Genomic DNA, 19701 nt, shown 5'->3' with positions numbered 1-19701 from the left:
TGAATAAAGGTGAGCAGAACTGTGCTTAATTTGTCCCAAATGAGGAGGCCACCCTCAGCTGAAAAGACCTCATTAAGCCAGGGGCTCGAATGTCAGACCTCTGTGAAAGTAAGAGGGATGGGGACAAGTATCATAGCTAGGAGGTATGGACTCTCTCTAAAGGTCCCTGATCTGATTTAACCTTTTCCTCATCACTGTTAAAAAGTAGAACTAAATAGGCTCTATTAGGAGCCTTTTGCTATTTCAAGTGCTCAATAAAGCTGATAATCACTTGTGGTGGGATAGTGTTTCTGCCTAGCCTATGAGCTGGGAAATCACTTAAGAGCTGGGTGAAACCTCAAGAGATTGACTTGCAGAGGTCATGGCAGAGAGGCAGGTGGTGACCAGCAAGTGGAACTGTGGCTGGTGAGTGGAGCAAGCAGTGAGTGGAGTGGAATGAGTGGCTGGCATGGGAGCCACTGGAGACCATCTACAGCTGGCAGGGCAGTCAGTGGAGAGGAACCACGACTGGTGGGTGGTGAGCCAGAACAGGTGCTCAGATGGTACAGCAAACCAGGTGCCTTCTTCCATGCATAGGAAGTGAAGTAACCCAGATGCACCTCTGAACCCTGGGTCCTCACTGACGGAGGACAACAACTGTGAGTGGGGTAGGGTGAGGGAGCGGAAGATGACACAGAAAAGGAAATTTTAGATGTAGAACTCAAGAACATGAGGTGGAAGGCACTGTCCGACATTCTCTTGGGTGGATGTCCTGCTCACAGTTTTATTATTATAAATCCTGCTGGTAGCATTTTCCCTAATTAATGTTGGGTGACTTTCCTCCTTTCATTAAATGTTTCTTTTCTACACAAAGAGGTGGAAGTATTGCCCCTCAGTGGCACCGATGGGTGGTGTGTAATTTTCCCAGGTTACTGGGTGGGGGCTCGAGCCAATTCTGTGCTGTATTGTTGAAAAGAAACCCCTAGATATTGAACCCAGCCCTGGTTGTTACCGGCTCCATCTGGCAGAAGGATTACATAAACAAGCAGAGATGAGCCAAGGAAATGGTAGATATCTGGGGAAAGACAGTCAGAAAAAAGAGGCAGTGGTAGGGAATCAGACAGAGGAAAGAAGAGAGATCACAATGTAGCCCTGTATATAAATATGGAAAATCACTTTGCCACCATTAAAATTCAGCAGCTTCAGGGGTGGAATGCAGCAGCTGTTAAACAGCACATAACAGCTTAATGCAAAAGTTTAAGATGACTTCAGAATGTTGGCCAAAACTTCAAACATGAACTACTGAATTCAAACCTCTACATTCATATTTAGGCATATATGTGAAAATGGCCTGATCCTCACAGATGCTGAGCACTCATATTTACATTAATTTCATAAATCAGACCATTTAGCAATTCCAGTATGGATTGCATGCTTTACTTTAAGCCACTGAGTTTGAAAATTAGGGTGTTCTTATTTTAGACTGATTTTGTACTGAGCTAGTAAGAAATAATTTGCAACCTCTTCCATTTTATTATTATTCCAGCACATATAATATTTAAGCCTCTTTAAATATACAATAAAAAGCAAAGTATTGGCAATCAAATTAAAAATTAATCATCATAAAATAAAAGGAAGTAATGATAACATTTATTCTAATAAGCACATTGTTTAAGCCAGTAAAATAAAAAAGAATTAATTGCCATTCTTCACACTGATTACAAGTGGGGTGATATTGCTACTCCAAAAAACGTTTTAAAAAAGCAGATTGTAATACTAGAAAAATCTAATGAGAATGTTTTAAATCAAACACATACACACACACACTAGAGTTTTAGCATGCTTTGCCATTAATAAATTGTAAGGAAAAAAACCCATACTCCAAATATGTTTTTTCTGATGCTTGTCTGCATTTCTGATACATTGTTTAAATGGGTTTTGTCTGCCTTAATAAGGCACATCATTTGAACAGAAACCTCTCAGTGTGGTAAAAGACAACACACAGGGAAAAAAATGCCTCAAGGTTTTTTTCCTTGCTATATTTGGCTGTCTGGGCTAAGTCGATTTGAGTTGGGACTGATTATAATAAGCCAGAAAGTCACTATGAACTAATTATTTTCTGTTCATTTATGTGATTAATGGTGAAAACTTGGATAACTTTTACATATCTTGAGTCCCATATAATTAATCATGTTGAACTTTAAAAAAAAAAAAAAATCTCAAGGTGCCCCTGGACTTTCTTCCAAAGCACTGGAGTTTCACCAACATTAGTTCATGTGACCAGCAAAATTAGGGGAGGCTTTACAGTGAACTGACATGTTTGTGTAAGTTCTAAAGGGAATAATTAAATGTGGTATCAAATTAAGCTGCTGGACAAGCCACTGGCAGCATTCAAAATAAAGCACCTCTCCTCCAGAGGGACAGCATGTCTCAGAGGAGTTGTTAAGGGCAGGACACAGAGTGTTTCACCTCTGCATCCACACTGTTCATCCAATTCAAGATAGTAATGGACAAATGTTGGTAATAGGCCCCAATCCTGTGGCCAGTGAGCGGTCTGTGGAGCCATATTGACAAGACTGAAATAGCCTATCTGAGCATTTCAAAGAGGATGGAGCTCGGCTGTTCTCAGTGGTGGCAGATGACAGAACAAGAAGCAATGGTCTCAAGTGGCAGTGGGGGAGGTCTAGGTTGGATATTTGGAAACACTATTTCACTAGGAGGGTGGTGAAGCACTGGAGTGGGTTACCTAGGGACATGGTGGAATCTCCATCTCTATTGGTTTTTAAGGACCAGCTTGACAAAGCCCTGGCTGAGATGAATTGGTTGGTGTTGGTCCTACTTTGAGCAGCGGATTGGACTAGACCTCCTGAGATCTCTTCCAACTCTAATCTTCTATGATTTGGGATACTTTAATCTGCCTTTCTCTTGCCCCTCATAGCCTGTGTGTGTGGATGTGGAGCAGAGCTAGGAAGTTCACTAGAGTGGCACACCTCCAGTATGAATCCCCCCGGTTTTCTCAAACTTCCACAGCAATGTCAATGCCTCCCATCTTGACCTGGGCTGGAGCAATTGTAACGGCTGCCAGCTTGGGTGATATACTAGCCCTTGAACCAGGAACTTTCAGAGCTAAAAGCACAAGCTACCACAGCTTGAGCTAAGGTTTCCTAGCTAGGGCACTAACAAACTCATATCCTCTATATGTTGTCACAGAGGGAGCCCTGTAACATGTGCTGACCAGTGGGTAAGATTAGAGTTGAGTCTCCAATGCGTATTGGCTGGGAAGACCAATAAGGGTAGCAAACAGTGCCAATCCTAATGGTGTTTTTGGCACGTGTAGCTAAGGTGTCAAATCCAGCCCCCTCTCTGTAGAGGTAGGAGCTCCCCAGATTGTGTGGGAACTGGTGTGGGCAAGTTGAAGAAGGAAGCAGCTGGAAACTTATATTACAATGACTATCCTCTGGATAGTGTAGATGTTTCTCTGGATTTATCTACAGGACACCATTCACCTCCACTAGGTTCCCTTAAGAAAGAAAAGACCACCTACATTGCCTCTCCTAGTTCTCCGAAAGCCTCTAAGAGTAAGTGTTTCAATTATCGAAATGCAGTAGGCTTCGCAATTATGGAATCAGCCCTGGTGATCTGTGTAAAATTCTGCTGTGATTTTATGTATTTGAAATAAAGATGTCCGAACTGGCTGTGTCGAGCGGCACCGTGATCAATGACATGGCTGTATCAGCTCCTGCTAATGTCCTTTTGTCATTGATTATTATGTGCTCTATTATTTAGATGATAAGGTACATATTGTCCCAGACTGGACTGTAATCTCTCACATAATTTCAGCAAAGAAAGAGGAAAGAAAAGGTGGCACACTGGCTCCTTGACAAATGGCTCCTTTTGTCAGAGTCAGTATCTTCGCTAAGGAAGGGAAGAAAAAGAAAACCTAGTGAGAGAGCTGGCAGATAAGCACGAAGTGACAGTAATTACTTGAAGTGGGCCTCACAGAAATTCTCAGAGATCATAGTCCTGCAGGGAATACACTGGAGTATTTCTGCATTGTGCGGTAATTATTACACCCTTCCCAGTCATTCCCTTTGCTTCGCAACTGCATTAGCCACTAGTGAAAAGTGACATCATTTTGTTTAAAGAGCACAGGGAGGGAGTGTGTCTAAGAGTTAGAGCAGGGGAGCTTCAGGATAAGAACATTTTACCCTTGGCAGTAATGCTGGTTCATTACAGGCCTGATCCAAAGCCTATTGAAATTAATGGACAGCTCCTATTGACTTCGGCAAGCATTGGCTCAGACATTATGCGACCTTGAACAAGTCATTTAGGCCTCATTCCAGGAAAGCATTTAAACACGTGATTAAGACCATCACTATTTGGGAAACCATCTACGTATGTGATAAATTTAAGGCCCGTTTGAAGTCAGTGGTATTTAAACCCATGCTTAAACACCTTTCCTGAATCGAGATGACTTCCTGGATCAAAGTCTGAGATTTTCAAAGCTATCTACTTGCCATTTATTTTAAAACCTATCTAGGGGTGTCATGAGACTTAAGTAATTCAGCTTCCGAATATGGATGGAATTACTCAAGTGCTTAAAGTTAAACATATCCTTAAATTCTGTGCTGAATCAGCACCCAAGTGCTTAATCAGCTTTGTGAACTCCTCGTATGAGGACAGCTATGTAACTACAAAGTGATTTTAGGTTCAGAATGTCATCTCTGGCTTTTATTTATATTATGTAACAAATTATAATAGTGACTGAAGAGAACTTCACATCTTCCAAACACTTCCACTTCCAACACTTCCATCTTCCAATTCTTAGCTCACACCAGTGTAAATCGGGAATAAATAAATGGAGTTACACTGGTGTAAATGACCCAGAAAGAGGCCCACTGACTCCTCACTACGCTGCTGTTAGATACATGAAATAAATATTCCTATTCCTATATTATGGTTGGGGAAATGGAGGCAAACAGAGAATAAGTTGAATGTGAGCCATCAGTTTGAGCAGCTGGTTCAAACTCAAGCCAACCAAGACTGAAAAGATGCTGGATTGGAGAGGACAATGCACTGAAGAACTACCTGGATTGCTGTTCCTCCCTTCTTTTGAAGATGCACAGCCCAAAGTCAGCAAAGTAACACAAAAACCTGAGATTGGATCACTGAAACCAGATAACCTGGCAGCATCCGTGACTAAAAAAGTGCCTTCCTTTACCTCCAGCTTCCTAATAAACCCTTCCTCTTAGACAAGGAACTGGCCACAGCAATCCATGCCTTCATCACCTCCAGTCAGAGGTACTGTAATCTGAAAATGAAACTAAACATGAGAAATAACTAAGGGAGAATATGATAGAGGTCTATAAAATCATGACTGGTGCGGAGAAAGTAAAAAAGGAAGGGTTATTTATACCTTCTCATAACTCATGAACTAGGGGGTCACCCAATGAAATTAATAGGCAACAGGTTTAAAACAAAGAAAAGGAAGTATTTCATCACACAACACACAATCTGTGGAACTCTTTGCCAGAGGATGTTGTGAAGGCCAAGACTATAACAAGGTTCAAAAAAGAAATAGATACATTCATGGAGGATAGTCCATCAATGGCTGTTTGCTAGAAGCTGGGAGTGGATGACAGAGGATGGATCACTTGATAATTACCTGTTCTCTTCATTCCCTCTGGGACACCTGGCACTGGCCACTGTCAGAATACAGGATTGTGGGCTAGATGGATCTTTGGTCTGACCCAGAGTGGCCATTCTTATGTTAATACAAAAGCTCCAGCAGGTGTAAAAAGTTGCTACCTGCATCCTCCATGAGTTAGGTCACCATTTGCACATCAGACATTTGCTCCTGTCCTCCCACTGGCTCCCAGTTCATTTCTACAGCCAGTTTAAGGCCTTGGTCCTAATCATATTAATTAAAATGCCAGGTCCTAGCAACATGAGAGATACTATCTTCACCTATGAACTGCTGAGACAGCCATGCCCCTTTGGGTCAGTTTAGGTCAAAACTCTCAGAACAAAGCATTGAGATAAGCTATTCTCAGTCAAAGGGAACACTTTTCTAGAGATCAGACAAACCCATTGTCTGATTACTTTTGGGAAAAGCTTTTTTTTAAAAAAGGCCATTCTAGCACAATGAACATGACATCAACTCTCTACCAACACAACAAAAACCCTTCCCCCAAGCAGAGTTTTAACTCTATAACCATGTATGGGAGAAGAGCCAGCAGAAACTCCATGAACTACACTAGGGACTTCCGTACAGCCAATTTATTTTAGGTTGAAGGTGTACAGATACTTCAGGGATGGATAGCAGTACAAACACCTAAGCTAGCTGTGTATGTAACCCTTCTGCAAGGTGTTGTCAACAGCAAAAAGGGCTGGGTTCACTTTTCTAGGGGTTCCTTCTGAAAACTGAAATAACACCAGCTCAATCCCCCACAGAGAAAATTGGGAAACTCTACCCTAAATGCCCTTGATAGTAAATATGTCCCCACTCACAAGCACCGAGTCCAAAGGTTTAATACAAAAATAACTTTGATGAACGAAGGAGGGACACCAAACAGAATGACCTTGGGAAAGCCAGGAATTAATACATTAATAATATATATTAGGTAAGACTCCAACCCCTCAGGGTGCCTTAGGATGAGTCCCTACCTACCTCAGTCCTCCTCTTGGAGTTGTGAGTGATTAATGAATTCTACCCACTTTCCTACTCCCAAGCTCCACCACTCATAGTTTGTTGTCCTGGGTTGGTGGAATCCAAGGAGTCTGGCAGCTCAGTGCTGCCTGGGCTGCTCTGGAGGTGCTACCATCTGACTCAGGTGAAATGATTTCAGCTTTGATTTCTGGTATGGGGGCCATGTTAGGGTAGGGTGCTGCACTCGGCAACTCTGGCCCAAACTTCCTCAGCACCGTTGAGTGTGTCAGTGCTGCCTCTGCACTATCTGTCACCACATCTTTATATTCTCTTGTAAGCGCCTCAGCTCAGCAGCACACAGGCCTCTTAACAAAGTCCATATCATGAGGGATGACCTTCCAGAAGGAGATAGGAATGGCTTTTTCTCATCTCTCACCTCTCTGTTTCCGGGCTCCTTGACCCAACTGGACCTGCCTGTGGTCGCGGTCAGGATGGGCCTAGGCACATTGGGTGCAGTTCTCTTGTCCTTTCATTTTGCAGCAAGAACAATAGCTTTTCATTGCCCCAAACTCAAAACGTCACTAGGTTTTAACCAAAAATGCCCCAAACGGTCATATAACTGAAATGCTCTCCAACAGATGTCAAGAGAGAGCTCCCTTCCCAATGGACACCCCCCCACCCCCCGCCTCTGCTGAGTTCTCAAGCAGCTCTGGGCCACTCTTCTCCTATTTCACCAAAGGTTTCAAGAATGAGCTCCCTCCTCTCAAGGACTTCAGGCCACTGGTCTTTCAGAGAGAGAGAGAGATAAAACAAGAGGCAGAACGAGCAAGCGGCTACGCAAGAGAACTGGGAGGCTGGATGAATTCTCTACTGCTCATTTGCTGCTTTCTCTTGGCTTTCAATCCCATGCTCACACTACTAATATGGTGCTGTCAAATGTATCCAGGGGATGCTACAAGAGCAGTAGAGGTTTTTAGGAAGCAGCCAGCTTGAATCCTGAAGAAGCATGGGGTAGGGGAACTTTCATAAACCTCAGTTGTTTCTCCTGAGAAGGAGACAAGGAGAGAAGAGGAGAAACCGATCTTACTTGGCGTGAAAATGTCTTCGAAACCCAGTTTTGTCAGAAAGGCCAAATCACATGCAGTTGTGTAAGGAAATAAAGAAAAAAAAAGCCCCTTTGAAGAGTCACTGTCCGTGCAAGTGGCACATCTTCAACTGGAGTGATGCTACTGTGGATGTATCCTATGTGTTATCACTGCCAGAAATCTGGTGAAGAGAGCCCTTAGGGTTTCACAGGCAACAGCTCGTTCAGATCCTTAGCCAAGTCGGCAGGAGTTTGCTTAGCCCAACTCAGTTATCCTACTGTAGCCATTATACAAGGAAGTAGTCTTGGGAAGACTGGCTGCCTCTTGAAGTTCAATTGAATACAAGTTTCCGTTAAAGAGTACAGTTTTTAACAAGAGTCAGCTAAAGGCAGACCTGAGCTCTGTTCATTTCAGATCTGTTGACGGCATTGACAAATGAAATGATTTATATCAGAGGTCGGCAACCTTTCAGCAGTGCTGTACCGAGTCTTCATGTATTCACTCTAATTTAAGGTTTCACGCGCCAGTAATACATTTTAACATTTTTAGAAGGTCTCTTTCTATAAGTCTATACTATATAACTAAACTATTGTTGTATGTAAAGTAAATAAGGTTTTAAAAATGTTTAATAAGCTTCATTTAAAATTAAATTAAAATGCAGAGCCCCTCAGCCTGGTGGCCAGGACCTGGGCAGTGTGAGTGCCACTGAAAATCAGCTTGTTTGCCACCTTTGGCACATGTGCCATAGGTTGCCTACCCCTGATCTATATACACGTAGGCCTGATTCTTCACTGGGTTATACCAATCATATACTAGTGCAACTCCACTGAAGTTAATGGAAAGACATTGGCATTTTTTAAAAACATTACATGAAGAGAATCAGGCCTATCGCTTATATATCAAATGTGTAGGTGCCAGTATAAATCTGTATAATCTCATTGAAGTCAAAGGCAATATTGATTTACACTAGCTGAAGATCTGGCCTTACATTTATTGGCTTAATGCTTATTCACCTCCTGCAAGGAATAGAGCAGGAAATTCCAATGTATCATGCATACACTCCATTTGGTATTTATTAGGGCTGTGATTTTATTGGTTTTGTAAATTTCAAAATACCAATAAAAACAAAATTTGAAAAAAGTTTGGATGCCATCAAAGTGTTCTTTGGCAGCACTGATTTTGCAATTAGATGGAATTGTACATTAATGTTTAATTTGGCTTTTATTGTATTTTTAATTGCCTTTTTATTGTATGTATATTTATTATTGTGAAGTGCCTTGGGAAGGCTTTTCATGAAAGGTGCTATATAAACAAAATTGTATTGATCTGATGATAAGTGGAACAACAATCAAAGAAGTGAGATATTTCCTAATAAACTTTAATTTTACAATAAGCCCTTAATGTAGGAGGTTTTTTTTTCCTTCATGTTTTTATTGGCTGAAAGTTATGTTGGTTACCAATTGCTACTCGCTGTTGGATCTTTGATTGACAACTTTACTTCCATCGACCTTTTTCTGCAAAGTACTCTAGGTTTAATTGTGTTTGCAATTAATTGGATTTTAATCAGACTGTATAAAAGAAATTGCAGGAGGTTAAAAAAACCCTCTTGTAGCATATTGCTAGGGAGAAAAAATATTAAATGCTACAATGCTTTGAATGGTGAATTAAAATGCATTCATGATTTAATACAAAACTGGTTAGATTAGTTAGCATTTGAAGAACAATTTCACATTTTCCACTGGAAAAATAAAATAAAAGGAAGCTTAGTTTATTTTAAACTGAATGTCTCTTTTGCTCAATTGAGCTCTCAAAAAAGGTATCTCCCAAACCCTTTAAATTGCTAGCATTGAGACTTGTAAACATTCATGAATAACATTCTACAGGAAATACATTTCTTCCTCTTTTGCACAACACTGAAGCATCTATTGAAATAATATTTGCCATTATCGGAAAGATAAATCCTAATAATGAATGCAATTAAAGCCAAGTGGAGAAACAAAAAGTTTTTTAATGTTATCTCTAAATACCAAGTGGTAATGAATTGAATGCAGAAATCTGTGTGGGAGTTCACAGTCTTTTCAGCGTCTTTGGGATCCAGATGAGCAGTCTGGTCATTATTCCCCAATTCACTACTTGCCTGCCTCTTTCATCTCCCAAGTCCACATTAAATCTGGGTCTGAAGAGTTTTATGAATTCAAAACGGCTAACCTAAGACTTTACCACAGCTGGGAAGAGAGAAACTTTGCATGCTCCAGCAATGACTATTTAAAGCTATTAAAAAGGAGAAGAAAAAGTGAGATACAGCTAAGCATATGAAGTTGCTATAGCTTCAGTGAAATCGAGGGGATGATGGGGGAATGCTAACGTAGCTGTTCAGGTGATACCCCTTTTTCTGTTCCAGTTTGGCCTGGCAAGTTTTAAATCAGGTGCATTGGTTACATGAAGCACTAAAAGAGGGAATTTAAGCTTTTAGAGTGGAGATTTTTTCTTGCTTGTTTATTTAGCTGAAGTTCATTGGGAAGAGGTTTAAGATACATCCAAATAAGGCACTCATCAACCAAACAAAGGAGTGTGCAACGGAATAACTAAATCAGTTTAATAACCAGTGTGGGCACAATATGAATTTCTCTCAGCGGCATTTACATTCTTAAAATAAAACACAAGGCTTCATTCTCCTCCTCACTTGAAAAAAATCCCCTTATCAAAGCTACAGTACTTTCTATTGCCTTCAAAATGGGACAAACCCTAGAGCCCAGCAACCAGCCTGAAGAGCTGGGTCAAGCACTGAGCAGACACATACGTGGATGGAAGGATGAATTCTCAGTATCAAGCCAGGCAATGGCTGTGAAACTTCTCCAGAGAAGCTACTGCACCCCAATGGGGAGGGGGTGGGGGAGAGGAAGAGAAGTAAGAGGGTAAAGTTGCATCTGCACTTTTTAGGTGGCTACTGCGTAGCCACATTCCATTGAAGGGTAAAAGCATCATTTTCTCAAAGTGATAGGGGCAGATGGTAGGGGGAAATGAGTATCGTTAGGAATTCTGTTGTGGCTAATTGAGAGTTGATCCTTGTAGCGATGGATGTGAGGTGGGATTTCTCCTAAAACTACAGATGTAAAAGGCCCAGATCTGCAAAAGCATTTAGGCACTTCTATTGAAGTCAATGGGAGTTAGGTGCCTAAACACTTGTAAGGATCTGCGCCTAAGAAACTAGCAGTTATAAACACAAGAGGCCATATCTTCATCTGATGTCAGTGAGCATAGCACCATTGACTTCAACACTGCACTGATTCACAGCACCTGAGAATCCAGCCAATGATTCTGGTTCCACTGCATGCTCAAGGAGGGAGAGCTTCTAGGAAGCAAGGAAGACGGCTTCAATTCAAATCATGATTGCTGCAAGAAAAACAGTTCAGCAGGGCTGATGAAATCCCTTTTGGCCAAATAGACTCTTTCAGCAAGTTTACCCAAGTGTGAAAGTTCCTCTTGAAGTTGTGCTGTTGCTTCCAAGCAGTTATGTGTCACCTTCATTGCAAAGAAAGAACAACTCTTCAAAGACACATCCCCAGTCCTGTGTACTGTAAGGTCACCCAGGAAAGAGTTAGCTGTACATTAAGTTATACCTTGCTGATAACAAGATGGATGTAGAAAGTGATGAGAAACGGCAGGGTACACGTGCATTAAAGCAGATGACGGGAAGTTGAAAACATTACTATAACTTATTAAACATTGATTTTCCAGACATTCCTTGATATTGTCTGACAAAAACAAATGTAAGCAGTAACAAAAGCTGAAACAATCACAAGGGAAGGTGGTCCAGGGGAGCGAGAGGAAAGACTAGAGAGAATGAGAGAACATCACATGAGAGGTGCTAGTCTCATTGCTGGCACATGAGCGGAAGGTGCTCTGTTACTACAGTGATGAGCATGGTATAAGAACCTATACAGAATAAAATAGACACCTCAGTTCTGTTCTCAGCTCAGCTACTGACTTGTTTGGACAATGACCTTGGACAAAATCTTAGTCCCTTCTGTTGTCTACCTGAGGCACCATGATTTAGTCTCCTGAAGGATGTAGTTTTTTGGTCTAGCCCTGGTTGTTGGTCTCCAAGCAGATGTGGCTAGGTTGTATGGCACCTTTGGGTCTTAATCTCTATAACTAAAAGTGAACATAGGTTTTGGATGCCTCTGTTTTAAATAAAGACACCCCCAAATCATTGCTCAATGTTGATTTCAAGTTAATCTCCCTTAGCCTTGGATTTTTAACCTGTTTGAAAATGTCAACCAAAGTATCCTTTAAATGAGCATTTAAGAACTGAGGGCCACTTTTGAAATATTGCCTCCAAATAGTCACTTACATCACAGAAGTAACCTCAGCCTTAATTAGGCTTAGATTGTGGCATCCTCACTCGTATTAGTAAGCAGGGCCGGCTTTATGAACGGCGGGGCCTGATTCAAAAACCTGGCGGTGGTCCGGGGCTTTGGCGGCACTTCAGCAGCCAGGGGTCCGCTCTGGATCTTCCACGGCATCGAAGGACCTCCTGCTGCTGAAATGCCAACAAAGACCCAGAACGGATGCACACACACCCACTGCCAGGTGAGTACAAAAAAATTTAAAAATTAAAAAGATGCCTACGGTGTGGGGCCCTCTTAGGCGCAAGTGCGGGGCCCTTTTAGGCACAGGGCCTGATTCCGGGGAATCGGAGGAATCAGCCCAAAGCCGGCCCTGTTAGTAAGCACTCTGGGTTTGTCTATATGCAGAGCTACACGGTTCAGCTTCAGGAATGATTTTAACTCCATGTAATAAAATCACTGCAAAAGGCTACATGGACTCTTTTATTTCAGCTTAAACCAGGTTTATTTTGATTTATCCTAAATCAGTTAGGAGCGGGTTTAAAGTAATCTGAACATAAGAACAGACATCCTGGGTCGGACTAACAGACCTTTTGGAGCATGAGCTTTCGTAGGTGAATACCCACTTCATCGGATGCATATAGTGGAAATTTCCAGGGGCAGGTATATATATTCAAGCAAGAAGCACGTGTACCCAGAAGCCTCCTACTGCAAGATAAACCCAAGAAAGAAACCAACAGGACTCCACTGGCCATCACATACAGTCCTCAGCTAAAATCCCTCCAACGCATCATCAGAGATCTACAACCCATCCTAGACAATGATCCCACACTTTCACAGGCCTTGGGTGGCAAGCCAGTCCTCGCCCACAGACAACCTACCAATCTGAAGCATATTCTCACCAGTAACTGCACATTGCACCATAGTAACTCTAACTCAGGAACCAATCCATGCAACAAACCTCGATGCCAACTCTGCCCACATATCTACACTAGCGACACCATCACAGGGCCTAACCAGATCAGCCACACCATCACCGGTTCATTCACCTGCACGTCCACCAATGTAATATACGCCATCATATGCCAGCAATGCCCCTCTGCTATGTACATCAGCCAAACTGGACAGTCTCTATGGAAAAGGATAAATGGACACAAATCAGATATTAGAAATGGCAATATACAAAAATCTGTAGGAGAACACTTCAACCTCCTTGGCCATACAATAGCAGATCTTAAGGTGGCCATACTGCAGCAAAAAAACTTCAGGACCAGACTTCAAAGAGAAACTGCTGAGCTTCAGTTCATCTGCAAATTTGACATCATCAGCTCAGGATTAAACAAAGACGGTGAATGGCTTGCCAACTACAAAACCAGTTTCTCCTCCCTTGGTTTTCACACCTCAACTGCTAGAATAGGGCCTCATCCTCCCTGATTGAACTAACCTCATTATCTCTAGCTTGCTTCTTGCTTGCATATATATACCTGCCCCTGGAAATTTCCACTACATGCATCCGACGAAGTGGGTATTCACCCACGAAAGCTCATGCTCCAAAACGTCTGTTAGTCTATAAGGTGCCACAGGATTCTTTGCTGCTTTTACAGGTCCAGACTAACACGGCTACCCCTCTGATACTGGGTCGGACTAAAGGTCCATCTAGCCTAGTATTCTGTCTTCCAACAGTGACCAATGTCAGGTGCCCCAGAGGGAATGAACAGAACCGATAATCATCAAGTGATCCATCCTCTGTTGCTCATTCCCAGCTTCTGCACTCAACCACATGAGCCTGCACTCATTTCAGTAAATGGGAAAACCCTCATTAATTTCAGTGGTGCAGGATCAGGCCTTAAGAGTGTCCATATAGGGGTTTGCAATGGTTTATCTAAAATGGTGCACATTTGGGTGTACACAAACTTACCACAGCAGGAGTCCAAGAAGTCAATAAAATTGCACCCATGAGTAATCTCAGTTTGTGCACAGCACTCAGAGTATCTCAGATGAATGGTACTTCCTAAGTGCAAAGCGTCGAGATAACTGTACTTGAGGTCAGGCTTAGCCAAATTGGCCAGCTCCTCTGGTATAAATGAGGATAGCGTTATTCAAAGCAATGGAATTATGCTGATGTACTCAGATCTGGCCCAGAAGAACCACTCCGGTGTTGTGGAACTGTAGGGTTCTAGCAACACTGTTAAGTGACAGCTTCAGTTTATTCACAGGCCAACGTTATAATGTGGTTTGGAATGTATCTAGATCCTGTTTGTCTCACCACAGGTTTTACGCATGCAAACGTCTTATGAAGGTCGGGCATAAGGACTGTAAATGAGTTCACTCACTGCTAGGCACCCCTCCGTGGCCAGGCCTGGAGCAGAGGGGGTGATTTACACCTTATGCACCCCTAGGCACAGCATCTTCAGCACGCCCTCCTGCCTCCCACATGGCCCTGCCTGGAGCCACCAGCAGCTCTGTGTGCCCCACTCTGCCTCTGAACCTGGCTCCAAGAAGGCTACTGAGATTTTTCATTTGATGACACAATGCACCCGCCATCCACCTGCTAGCTGTTTGCTGCTACCCGCCAGACCCGTCAGCCTCAGCCAGCTCAGGTTTGCCTGGTGCCACAGCGGCCACTGGTGGATGAAAGGTAGAACTGCAGCACATTTTCCGCACACACACACATACACACAGACACACATTCTGCCTTTGTCGCAGAAGAATTCTGCGCATGCTGCAAATATCACCTAAGGGGAGGAGGCGCGACATGCAACAAGTGGCACGTGGGGCATCTCGGCAGGGGCCGGGGGGGTATCAGGAGTCTCCCTCCCTCTCGAGAACTCCCGACCTGTGGGGATTAGTCCCAAGCTTTTCAGCCCACAGAAAATCCACCCTGTTACAAGGACGTTCAAAATTCTATCCAAGGCAGTGGTTCTCAACCAGGGGTCTGGGAACACTGCAGAGGTGGGGGGTGGCAGTGTGCAAGCAGGTTTCAGGGGGTCCACCAAAGTAAACCAGAGAACAGGGTCGGTGTTACACTCGCTGGGGCCCAGGGCAGAAAGCTGAAGCCTCATCCCCGCCACCCAGGCCTGAAGCCAAAGCCCAAGCAACTTAGCAATTGCGCTTCTTTCTACCCCCTCATGCTATCCCTGGCTTTTAATCTACTGGATACGCAGAAAAACCATTAAACACAGAAAATAAATATTGTTTCGTTGGGCAGGAGGCTTGTATCTGAAGATGTCTAGTGACCTCATCAAAGTCCCATGGCAAGCCAGCAGTGAAGCCACTGCTAGACTCCAGTTTCCCTGATTCCAAAGACTATACTGTACTCCGAAGACTATGCTGTCCCTTCAGGTCCCCTTCTTCTGCCTCCCTAATGAGTAGATATTGCCACAGCTACTCCACCAATGCCAGCAGCCAAATCCTGGCTATTTCTTTCCTTTTCTATGTTTCCTCGAGCCTTAAAAGGCTTGAATAGACACAATGATTGTCATCTCTTCAGGGCTAGGTATATGTTTGTGCAAAGCTAGCACAAGGGAATGATCTTGCTGCATACAGGTTGATTCATGTGGTATATAGATGGGGCTTTCCATATAGAATATTTCTTCCCTTGAAGGCCATCTAGCTTTTTAAACATGAATGGTAAGTTTTGTTTGATGAACAAGTGAGCTACCAACCCACTCCTCAGATGCCTACTATAGTGAGTCGATGATTAATCTGCATAACTAATGAAGGGATATGGATATTTTATACTAATGCATTTTATGCTGCATGACATGTTCAATGCAAAGGAAGATGTCTTACAGTTGGTGCCCGCATAGCTCAGCTGAGATCACATTTGTCACTAGGGAAGAATGTCTTGGGCTCACAAATGGAACAGCGAGCTGGACCCATACAATTAACATGGAAATATCAATGCAGGAAAAGAGGAGAGGGTGCTGCATAGTTCTAAGGGCTACTTTTGGGGTCCTGATTTAGCAAAACATTTAAACCCAAGCGTAAATCCATCCTTATTTGGCAAAACATTTAAGCACGTAGTTAGAATTAATGTGCTTAAGCATGTGCTTAAATTTGTGGCTGCTTAGGAATGGACTACCAGTTCTAGGTCTGGGAAAGCATCTTTAGCTGTTCTGAAAGTGGAAGTTAGTTTAAGTGCTGTGACAGCATTAACAAAATAGAGCACCTTGTCACCACTGACTCAAACAGTTTCTTACATCCAAAGCACTGTGTGAGCTTTTTTTTTTGCAGTGCATAATGACTATTCCAACTGCCTCTTGTACACATTGTCACTGTGCTATCAAGATCATTGCTTTTGAGAGCTCTTTGAGGTACTTTACAATTGAAAGTCATCTTCTATTTTAGCATACTAAATCTTGAGATCGTTAATGCTGCCCCTTTTTGGAGAGTTATTGCCAGTTCCAGTCCCCGACCTGCAAGATGGTATTTGCTCAGAAGCGAACATTGACAACAGTTCAGAGATCTATAAACACCTTCCCATAACAACACCCTGAGCCACTGGAGGTATCGGCAACAGAGATAACCCAGCTGGTGCTACTTGTTTCCAAAGCTATAACCCTAATACAATCCAAGGGGAGAAAATAAAAGAGATTTGCTACTAGCATTGGATTTATCTTCAACCACAGGCAAAATTCTATGAAGCTGATGGCAAGGAGATACAGGCTGTCCAAGGGAAATCCTGAAAATTGTTTCTTCTTTCATTCGTAAAGTATCCCTCATGGCTGCTAGTCCTGCTGCACCATCTGTTAGCTGCATTACTGACCTCACAAGGCAAGTGACAGTCCTGTAAAACAAGAAATAGAAGAATTAGGAAAGCCAGCCATTTCAAAGTTGTTTTTTTTTACTTTTTTTTTTACTTTTTATATATACAACTAAAGAAGTTGTATATATAAAAAGAACCCTATTCTCCTCCTCCACTACCTCATCCCCGAACCTTTCCGTATTTCTAAATACTCAACTTGAAATGAACATCTTTAAGGGCTGTGAAATATTCAGTTACCTTTTATGTTTTCTCACTAGTTTCCTGTTTTATTGATTCTCTTGATTCCACCCAGGACAGATAGAAATTGTTGAGATATCATGAGACAGGATCTTATTGTGGTATTCTTATATCATCTAAAACAGTGGTTCTCAAAGCTGGTCCGCCACTTGTTCAGGGAAAGCCCCTGGCGGGCCAGGCCAGTTTGTTTACCTGCCGTGTCCTCAGGTTCAGCTGATCCAGGCCAATGGGTGCTGTGGGAAGCGGCACGGGCTGAGGGATGTGCTGGCAGCCACTTTCCGCCACCCCCATTGGCTTGGATCGGCTGAACCTGCGGACACGGCGGTGAACCGCAGCTAGTGGGAGCCATGATCGTCCAAACCTGCGGACGTGGCAGGTAAACAAACTGGCCTGGCCTTCCAGGGGCTTTTCCTGAACAAGCAGCAGACCAGCTTTGAGAACCACTGATCTAGAAGGTTCAGAAACCTAATAAGAATGTCTGTTCTTGCAAAATTTCCTCTTTGACACAATGACTATATTTTTGGTAAGTATTTGTACAGCTTCTAGCACCCCATTAGACTCCCAAAATGTAATAATAATAGATCACAGACACATTTTGCAGACTCAATGGTTACGGATAGCCACCCCTGATAAATTTCAGATAAGTATCCAAAGTCTGGAGGCCAAATGCTGGAACCCTTACTCATCTTTTCAAGGAGTTACTCATCAGAGTTGTCCCCCTTGAAGTCACTATCCAGCACAGAGTGGTTCTCTAAGGTGAAGTCAACCCAGTGAGATTTTTGGTCCATCCATAATTTCACTCCACCTCTCAAGCATCACTGAACATACTCCCTTCCTTTCATAGCCCATCACTAGCTGAGTCAGAGCACAGACTCACTAGATCAGTGGTTTTCAATTTTTTTTTTCTGGTGACCTAGTTGAAGAAAATTGTTGATGCCCATGACTCAATGGATCTAGGGATGAGGGGCTTGGGGTGTCGGAGGGGCTCAGGGCTGAGGCAGAGGGCTGGGGTGTGGGGGTGAGGGCTGTGGGGTGGGGCCAGGAATGAGCGGTTCAGGATGTGGGAGGAGGTTCTGGGCTAGGGCAGGGGGTTGGGGTGCAGGATGGAGTCAGGGCGCTAGCCTGGGGTGCAGGCTCTGGGGTGGGGCTGGGGATGAGGAGTTTGGGGTGTAGAAAGGGCTTTGGGTTTTGGGGGGGCTCAGGGCTGGAGCAGGGGATTGGAGAGTGGGGTTGGGGCACAGGCTTACTTTGGGTGGCTCCCGGTCAGTGGCACAGAGAGGGTGCTAAGGTAGGCTTCCTGTCTGTCCTGGCACCGCGAACCATGCTGCACCCTGTAAGCATCCAGCAGCAGGTCTGGCTCTCACCCACAGGCACCACCCCCACAGCTCCCATTGGCTGGGAACTGGCCAATGGGAGTGCAGAGCCAGTGTTCAGGGCAAGGGCAGTTCTCAGAACCCCATCCCTCCCCAAGACACACACACCTAGGAGCCGGACCTGCTACTGGATGCTTCTGGAGTGAAGCACAGTGTCAGAAGAGGTAGGGACTAGCCTGCCTGAGCTGGGCAGCACCACCAATGGGACTTTTAACGACCCAGTCACTGCTGTGGGAGCGATAGCTTAGTGGTTTGAGCATTAGCTTGCTAAACCTAGAGTTGTGAGCTCAATCATTGAGGGAGCTAGTGTAAAAAAATTGTCTGGGGGTTGCTCCTACTTTGAGCAGGAGGTTGGCCTAGATAACATCCTGAAGTCCCTTCTGACCCTGATACTCTATGACCCAGTGCCTTATACTTCATGACCTGCAGTTTGAAAACCACTCTACTAGATGACCAGTGTGAAATCCTGGCTCCACTGAAGTCAAAGACAGTTTTGCCACTGATTTCAACAGGGTAGGATTTCACCCTTGGCCAGGAAGCAGGTTCATTTCTGGGCTAACAGCATTATCCCATCAGCAGTGATAAGACTATAATACCATGCATGGGAACTCCCTTTTGTAGTGCTAGGATGGTCAGCAATGCTTTACTTCAGCTCCCCAAGGCTTTAACCGAGTGTTAATCAAACACACCCACTTGGCACTGAGCCTGCACTCGCTACAAATGTGATAGAAGCAACATCATCATTGCATACAAATTTCATATATTAGTGAAATTAGTTTGATCAATATGATGTTCAGTACAAGAAACATAACTAACTGCTCATTTTTTTCCACCTGAGGCTTTTTATGAATGTTTATAGGTTTTTCTATGGTGCTCAGCACAGTAGTTTCTGAGCAGTGTACAGACATTAATAAATTAATCCTCACAACACACCTCTTAGAGAAGGAAGTACCATCATCATCCCACTTTTACATATCAGAAGTGGAGGTGCATGGCAGTGAAGTGGCATGCCCAAAGGTCACAGATGAAGTGTATGGCAGAACTGTCATCTCCTGTGTCCCAATGTCATTCGTTAATCACAAGACCTTACAGCTGCTGTTTCGTTACATGTGTTCATCAGTTAAAAAGCACAGCTGGGTCATTATAAATGAGTTACACATTTACTGATCACTGAATTATAAAACGAACAGCTCACTGTATTGCCTATCTGAGTGTTAGCCCCGAGAAGGGCAGTCCCTTTCGTAGCTTAGGACAGAGAATT

This window comes from Gopherus evgoodei, chromosome 6, assembly GCF_007399415.2.
Source record: "Gopherus evgoodei ecotype Sinaloan lineage chromosome 6, rGopEvg1_v1.p, whole genome shotgun sequence".
NCBI lineage: Eukaryota > Metazoa > Chordata > Testudines > Testudinidae > Gopherus > Gopherus evgoodei.
The sequence above is the reverse complement of the archived record's forward strand: the minus strand, read 5'-3'. Positions refer to the sequence as shown.